A 9,161-nucleotide genomic window follows, 5' to 3' on the forward strand; every position below is an offset into this window, starting at 1 on the left:
GGGGGGGGGGGGGGCGTTCCTTGGCTCATAGCCGCATCCCTGCCACCTGTGCCCTTCTCCTGGGTGTATCCCTGCCTCTTCTAAGAAGGACTAGGCAGTGGCTTTGGGGACCACCCCAGACAGTAGGACCTGATTTTAACTAATTACATCTGCAAAGGTCCTCCTTCCAAGTAAGGTCACATTCTGAGGTTCCAGGAGGACATGGATTTGGGGCCATTATCTGACCCAGTACACTCTGTTAGTCTCTTGTCACTAATATTCTCTTATTTGCTTTCTTAATAATTATCATCTGACTCACTTGAACATGAGCCGCATGACAACTGGGACTTGGTCTTCCTATGTCCCAGGTCCCCAAGAGCCTAAGCTGTGCCTGTCACAGAACAAGACCAGGCCCAGCCAGTACTTACCGGATAACTACATGCATAGTCTTGAAGGGCACAAGAGGAGCTGCTTCTCACTCATGGAACTATAGCTCTTCTTCAACGCTGTGTAGAAAACGCAGAATCTGTCTCATCAAACTATTCCAGCTGCAAACCTGAATAACGCAAAGAGTGAATGTCAAATATGGGCAGGCTTTTCCCTCCTGGCAGTCCCCCTGAAACCCCCACGTGGACCTCTGTTCACTGATCTGCCTGCCGGGAGTCCTTTGCTTCTCTCCAGCCTCCCAGCTCTTCATCAGCAAAGCCATGCCAGCTGCTCCAGGCTCACAGGGAACCCCTATGCATCCCACGGGGTCCACAGCCTGCACCTCACAATTCACAGCATCCTTGCCAGCTGCCGCCACCCTTCCTCCGTGACAGATTGCAGGCTTGCTCTTGTCCCTTGACGTCCTCAACTTCACTATGATGAGTCTGACTGACATATTTACACATTTTGCTCAATCATCACTGTCTATTTTCAAACTGAACACTCTTTTCTGTCTTTTTTTATTCTGTAAAATGCTTAGTAATTCTCTAATATCACTGTTACCTGAAAACTGGGTTCACCTCTTGGTGGGTGTCGAGCCAAAAGACACAACCAAGACAAAGAGTGGGAGAAGGAAGGATTTATCACTTGCAGCGAGTAAGGAGAACATCAGGGATATTTCCCAAAGCAGTGTCCCCGCAAACAGCAAATTGGGAAAGTTTTAAGCTAAGGGAATATGCATATTCATGAAGGGGCTTCGGCATACAATTGGGGCAAAGGTCACCAGAGTCCAAGTTTTAGTTGGCTGAGGTCACGAGGGTCAGAAAAGGTCAACATTATCACCCCTGAGGTTCCAGTTGGTCTCGGGGTTGAGCCTTCAGGCTAATCTTTATCACTGAAACAGAACTGGGAGTCTTTTCAACTGATTTATTATCTTCACTCTTTTTACTTCTCTTGCTTGATGACAGTCATTTGTTCCCACCTTTTGTTCCCTTAAGATCATTAATTACGGAGACCTGTTCAAGGGCAAGCATGGTGGCCAGGCTTAGATCCCAAAATGGCTTAGGCTAAAATGGCTTCTGTTCTGTCAAAAAGCTGCATCTGGTTCTTTTCCTCCAGAGACCCCCTACCCTATGTGCTCACTTCTCCACCATTTCCTTTATTCTCTTTCCTAGGACTGCTACTACAGCTGGAGTCTTTCAATCTCTCGTATGTCCTCCAGCTCTCTTCTCTTTTCTTTTTTTCCTTTCATCTCTGTGCTCCACTTCCTGGGTGAATTCCTCAGTCCTGATGTCCGGCTCATTCATTCTCTCTTTGGCTGTGGCCAGCTGGCATTAACATCCTCTACTGAGTTACTGCACTGACTAGTTTCCTTTTTCAGGGTTGCTAGTTGGTTGTGTTTCCTATCCATCTGTTCTTGACTCATATGTGCCCACTTGTTTTATAATTTCTTATTCTTAGTCTTTCATTTGTGTCTTGAAGATTTTAAATGTACTTTGTATCCATTTTTAAAGCATGTTCTACTGTTTGCATTTCAGTGGCAGTAAATTCACTTCCCAGTTTTGTGGATTATCTTTCTCATTGTTAGTGTTTGCTCACCTACTACAGAATGTTGTATGTGACAAACAGTTCACCATTGCCTACCTCCTAGTTTTCACTAGATGTTAATCACTAAGGGTTAAGAATTCTAGTCTTATATGTAAGTGAAACTACTAGAAATAAAAAGGGTAAAGAAAAAACCTCTATATACAAAGTATGCAAGGATGCAAGATGTGATTTTGGTAAAAAAAAAAAAAAGTATAAGGTATGAAGATGTGTTTTTGTTAAGGGAAAAGGAGAAAAATTTTGTCCTAGTTTAGAGGTTATTTAATGGTTGTTTCATTTTTTTTTAAAGGAGAATAAAGGAAAAAAAAATAAATAGGTATAAAAAGTTGGAGAAGAGAGAGAAAAAAATCTTATGTTGTGTAGTCAAGCTGGCTCAAGTTAAATGAATTTATGATAAGATTTTTGTTTTTTAAAAAAAGATCTTTAATATCAACAGTGTGCCTATGCAAAACTAGAATTCAACTTTCTTACTCTGTTAAAAGGACAAGGTTTTCTTGGATTAGTGCAAAAGATTTTTCTTTACCTGTTGAATAATCTGCCTAGAAAACAAAGATTCTGCACTTATCAAAATAATTTCCTGTATTTCATGTTGTTTTAATCAGCTCTTTGATTACTTAAGAAAACTGAGTCTTCTCAATATTAAAAGAACTAAAGTCTTTTTATAACTATGAAAATTTCTGAACATGCCTTTGAAATCCTTTAAGTCACTTTAGTTAGAGATAACTTAAAAAAAAAGAGATAACTAAGTACTGTTTCACGGTGACTTGTGATCACATTGAATCAAGTGTCTTAAACCTGCTGACATATTTGAGAACCTCCCAAAGTCAATTTTTTTTTTTTTTTCCAAAGTCAAATTTTAAATGAAGTCTTTTTGACCTAGAACCAACTTTGGGATTTTTCCAGAGGGCCCCCAGAAAATATCAAAGATTTGTTCTCTCTCCTTATAAAAATAGTGATATGAAACTAATTAGGCTTATTTGATACGTTAAGTTACATGAGAAGCACTGTTAAATAGAAGTGATGTTTAACTTAGGTTATATTTGTATGGATATATGTTACTAATATAAGTATTTCAAAATTGCGTAAAGATTCCTGGAAATTTGTTAGTGTCCTTACTGTCCATATAATCATCATAATTCCAATTTTTATCTTAAAACGTTGTATGCCTTAGAAATAATCAAATTTCCTTGTCCACTGAGTCATTTTTTTTTTTTTTTTTTTTTTTTTTTGCGGTATGCGGGCCTCTCACTGCTGTGGCCCCTCCCGCTGCGGAGCCCAGGCTCCGGATGCGCAGGCCCAGCGGCCATGGCTCACGGGCCCAGCCCCTCCGCGGCACGTGGGATCCTCCCAGACCGGGCACGAACCCACATCCCCTGCATCGGCAGGCAGACTCCCAACCACTGCGCCACCAGGGAAGCCCCACTGAGTCATTTTTTAAAATGAACTCTCACCATATCTTTAACCATGGCTATTTAAAGTCTTGTCATTCACAAAGAGTTATAGTTTTATTCTGATTATTCTCTGAAAACATTTATAATCAGCTACAGGCAAGAAGCACCATGATGACATCACTTGAATTAATTTTGAGACCATGCCACTGGACTGAGCAAGGATTTCCAGAACTAACGGAAAAGCTGATGGATTCATAAAACTTCTAACCCAAGATTTAGCAAAACAAAAATCATTATATGGGACTGAATGAACTGATGAGAATTATTGCAATTTTTATGACTTTTTGTTTGAAATATTGCTAGTTCTTTAATGTTTTGTTTCCAGGTTTAAGGAAAACTTTTTTTCTCTTAAGCTATCTGTAACTTATAGTAATCGGATAAATTGTATCTTTGTAAACAGAATTGAAACATTCACGTTTTTCTCCCTCATACCTCCAGTACTCATAAACTCTGAGTGCTCTTACTTTCATGACACTGTAGTTCATATACATATACACATATATGCGCAAATGCATAAGTTAAATAACAATCTTTTCTCTGTATAACAGGACTAAATTGAAAACATTGGTTTATTACCAGGGTCTTGGCTGGGATGCCATATTTGAGAATGACAGGCATAGAATCAGATGTGAAGAGAAGTTTTAAGGAACTAAAGTTGACTTTACTGAGCCAATAAATCTTCCTGAAAAGACAGCCTGGTGCCTTTGTTACAGAGTTCCTACTCTTACAGGTGAGTAAGTAAGGTCACTTTCTGGCAGACCCAGGAATCTTTAGGTATACTGCAGGCCTCAAGAAGAAGGGAATTCACCCAAATCTTGGTTATTGCAGGTGAAGTCTGATGGTGACACTTGGCTTGGCTTCCTGCCCTTGAGAAGCTTTTACAAGTCTAATCTGAGATTCCTTTTGAAAGTTCCAGTAAAGCGGACTTAAGAGCTGATATGATCAAACACTACTCTTGCAGCACTTCTGCAAATAATCAGGCCAAGTGTAATGAGACTAGACTCTTTACCAATTAGTCTTGCTGTGATTATGTCTGATAGGAATGGAGGTGACTGTCAAGAGAACATTATGTTACAATAAAAAAAACTACAGTACATCCATTATCAGATCTAAGCCCTATTCGCTCTCTTTGAGGTTTTGTTATCTACTCGTAAACTGGACCCTGAATTCTGCTAGTTTCCTCCAATATCTGGCTACAACTCTTTAAACTAATATTTCCAATTTTCTCCTACCCTGCTAACTTGGAGTCACTAAGAACTAAAGCTGCCCTTTTCCTGAAGCCCTACAAACTGGTGCTGATATATAAACTACAGAGAAATCACCACGATGAATCACATATGGATAACTTGCTTGACTGCTGCTGGGTGGGCCACTCGGAAAGTTCACCAGAACGCCCAACACCATCCCAGAGTCATTCAAACTACAAACCAGGAAATTTGTCAGAATTGCCCTCACGCCACCATCTAAAGATGCTTTGAGCCCAACAGCCAGAGGTTTTCTTTTTTTTTCTTTTTTTTTTCTTTTTTTATATAATTGTGTTTATTTTTACTTGTTGACAGTTTGCTTTATTTATTTATTTATGGCTGTGTTGGGTCTTCGTTTCTGTGCGAGGGCTTTCTCTAGTTGTGGCAAGCGGGGGCCACTCTTCATCGCGGTGCGCGGGCCTCTCACTCTCGCGGCCTCTCTTGTTGCGGAGCACAGGCTCCAGACGCGCAGGCTCAGTAGTTGTGGCTCACGGGCCCAGTTGCTCTGTGGCATGTGGGATCTTCCCAGACCAGGGCTCGAACCCGTGTTCCCTGCATTAGCAGGCAGATTCTCAACCACTGCGCCACCAGGGAAGCCCCCAGAGGTTTTCTTGATTGACTGTCCTCTGGACTCAAAAACAGAATTTGTAGTTTGTTTTAATCATTAACCTTTATTTTTGTTTCCTTAGAAATGCTTCGTATTAAATAGCTCATTGCTTGCACCACAGAGAGCCCTAAATGAGATACGAGTAGATCAGTGGTGGCTTAGGAATGGGGCAGGAATAGGGGAACAGGAAAGTAACTGCTAAGGAGTACAGGACTTCTTTTTGAGGTGATGAAAGCATCCTAAAATAAACTGTGGTGACGGTCACATATATCTGTGAATATACTAAAAATTATTGAATTACATGTTTTAAAAATGCAGATTCCTAGACCTCCACCTCAAAACTATTCACACTAATGTTTTGTGGCAGGCAGGGGGCAGCAGGAAGCAGAGCAGAGTTCAGAGTTCAGTGAGGAAGGGCAGCAAACTGTACCTGGGTGTGTAGAGTTCTCCACATCACCCTCCAAGCGGTACTTGGACTTTTGCATTCAGCAGCTGGAAGTTGTGCTCTGTGGTTTTGATAAGAATATTGCTTTACGTGGGAAGAAAAGATGAGTATGGAGAAGTGTGCTGTTGAACATCTAGGTCACCGCACCTGCCTAGGCCTTGTGTCAGCACCCCGGACCCCAGCATTCACTGAGGGGAACTGGCTTCCAACTACTGTGTAAGATGCTTGAAAAAAATGCCATTTAATTATTTGTTGGAACGTACAGCCACCCAAAGCATGCCAATAAACTACTCCCAAATGCCGCGCCGCTCAGGCTGAGACAGGCAGCACCCGAGAACACGTCTAAGTGCAGGTGGGGATCCGCTCTGCAACCTGCCTCACAGGCATGGCACACGCACCGTTAGGCAAGTGGAAGGCTAGCACGCTGCTCCCCTGGACCCTGAGCGGTGGAGGGTCTACTCACCATCCTTCCTACTTTGGGATCCATTGGGCGGCAGTTCTGTGGTCTCAGCAATTCCCCCGGACCTCGAAGGAAAGTGGAAGAGGGGGTCTCACCAAGGCCTCAGCTGGTCACATTAAACATCCCCCCACGAGGTGCCTGTCTGTGTCCTCCCCGTTCCCCAGAGGGAAGACAAGGCTGGAATAGTGGACCTATTCACATTTGGAAAACAAAGCTGCTTCAGAGACATGTGTTCAACTCGCCAGCAGAGGGAGAGACAATGCGTATTGCATGCACAGACATGGGATGAGGCAGTGGCCCGGAAGTCATCTGATATAACTGAAGGCCAGCGAGGCCAGCCCAGGCCGTGCGTGACAGCCCAGGGGCTTTGCCTGGCACGTGTGGATGGTGTCACCTTTGGCAGGGAGCAGGTGCACGTGCCCAAGGCCGGCAGACCTAAGGGAGGCCACGTGAACACACACTGTTACCTCTGGCAGGTGATACCTCGGCCCTGCGCTGGCACTGTGACCCTAGAACGCGTCAGCACGACAGGCTGGGTGTCAGTCTGCTCCGGCTGCCATAGTGAAGGGTGGCAGAAAGGGTGGCTTAAACAACAGAAATCTATTCTCCCCTAGTTCTGGGCCAGGAAGTCCAAGATCAAGACGTTGGCAGGGTTGGTTCCTCCCTAAGGGCAGGGGGAGAATCTCTGCCTGGCCCCTCTCAGCTTCCAGGGGCTGCAGGTAATCGTCCATGTTCCCTGTTTTGCAAACGCATGGCCCAGCCTCTGCCTTCGCCTTCACGTGGCCCTCTCCCTGGGTACATTCCTGTCCACACGTTCCCGCTTCATAAGGACACCAGTCATACTGGACTAGGGCCCACCCACAAGACCTCTGCAAAGACCCCATCTCCAAATCCGGTCCCACTCTGAGGTACTGGGGGTTAGGATTTTAATACGGATTTTTAGGGGATGCAATTCAACCACTAACAGGCTGTGAGTCTCCAAAGCACTTAGAGTGTGCTGGGGAGACCTTTCACATCACCCCAGGCCTGGGAGTCAGAGTTATCCCTGGGAGGGGTTAGTCCCTGGTCTCTCCCACATGAACGGCTGGGGCCATGGGACCAAATCCATCCAACGTCTGGGTCCCCATCTACACTGTTGACTCCCCAGTATGTCTTTCCTCTCCTGCAGTGATAGAAATGTCATTCACGCATGTTTCCTGCCTCTTGTGCAGTTAGGAGTGGCTGTGTGACTACCTGAGAAAGATGCAAACTCTGGATGGTGCCCAGAAGCGAGGAAGCCTGTCTTCCCCCATCCCTCCTTCCTACAGGCTGGGGCTGCAGGCTGGAGCAGAGGCCACGACCTTGACGCTGAAGCCGGGGAGCCCCGCCTGCCCGAGAAAACTGTCATCACCTTGAAGACTGTGTCGTCGCGGTCACAGCGGCCTCACTAATACATGTGGTTTAAGGATCCCGACAGGTCTACCACCCTTTCCCGATGCCGTGGCCAAAAAGCAAGAGCAAAGGAACTACGACTTTCCCTTGGTCGCACGGAGACGCTCAGCTTTCCTTCAGGTCGGGACTCCTCTCAGCTCCTTCGCTTCCGGGTCAAGAACACAGCCCAGTAAGTTCTCTTTTTCTAAATAAGACCAGGCAGGGTATTCTTGTCAGTAGTCAGCTTCCCGCCGCGGAGTAACACCATTCAGGGGCACAGCTGGGGGACGCCTCTCCTCCCACGGAACAGTGGGATGAATGCATTTCCTGAGCACCGAGCAAAGTCTCTGCCCCTAACTTGAAACTAGAGTTAAAGTGCACTGACCCTGAGCAGGTAGCTCCAAGGACTCGGTCCCTGGAGGGCGCAGGGTGACTGGTACCAGACTGTTTTCCTGGACAAGCCTCCCTGAGGCCTAGCAGCATGAGTGGTGAGGATGGAGATAAGGAGGCTGCAGCTCACAATGCTGCTGAGGACACTGTGGAGGTGACTCCAGGGGCGAGGAGGACCCGGGCAGTGAAGGAAAGATCCAGGGGCTGAAAGCATGGCTTCCACTCCATCCCGTTACGTGTCAGGTGTGACAGGGCCCAACAAACAGCACCCCCGTCCCCCATGCCAGTCCCGGCCTACGAGTCAGGTGGGTCAGCAAAGTAGACAAAACACAGACTTCACGATAAACAAGGGCCCGGTTCCTTCGGGGGAGTTTAGTGTGGCCTCCTCCATCAGCTGGGCCAGGGGACTCTGCTGTTTAAACCACTCTGATGGGCTCTTCTGCGGCTCGGCAGCACCAGGAGTGGGGACAGGAGAGGACGAGCGAGACGGGCACCGGCGTTCTGAGCCCGGCCCTCAACCCCGCCAGCCCGCACCGCATACCTCACCACGCACAGGCACGGGGCTGTGCAGAGAAAGGCGCACAGGCAGCAGCTCCTCCAGAGGCTCAGTTTTTATTTTTTATTTAGCAACTCAGATTGAGATCAGATAACCCTCCCAGTAGGTTTAGGTTTTGAGGGATCGTAGTAAAGAGAAGATGTGGAACACCAATAACAGTTAAGGTCTTGAGAAAAGGACAGAATGTGCCCAATACAGCAGCGGACAGAAAGGATGGCCCTCGAGGCACCAGGTGCCCGCGACTCAATGCTCTAGGTGTGTGCGACCCTGGCTCGGGGGGCAGAGGTGGGACCAGGAAGCACCAAGGCCTCTCTTCAGCCCAGTAGACATCGACCAGCCCAGTAGACATCTACAGAAGAAGCTGTGCTTTTAGGCCTCGGCTATTTTCTGGAGACACCGCTGAGAATTCAGCTGTCACACAGGGTCGTTTACAAGCCCCCAGGACTGAACACTGATCACTGCTGGGACAGGTTAACTCCATCCTGAGACAGGTGGGTAGTCTCGCGTCCACAGCCGGAGGCCTGGAGAATCTGACGAGAGGGAAAGGAGAGAGACGGGCTTCCGCGTTCCTGAGCGACAGGAAGAGCG

This window comes from Lipotes vexillifer, unplaced genomic scaffold (assembly GCF_000442215.2).
Source record: "Lipotes vexillifer unplaced genomic scaffold, Lipotes_vexillifer_v1.1 scaffold196, whole genome shotgun sequence".
NCBI classification, from domain to species: Eukaryota; Metazoa; Chordata; class Mammalia; order Artiodactyla; family Lipotidae; genus Lipotes; species Lipotes vexillifer.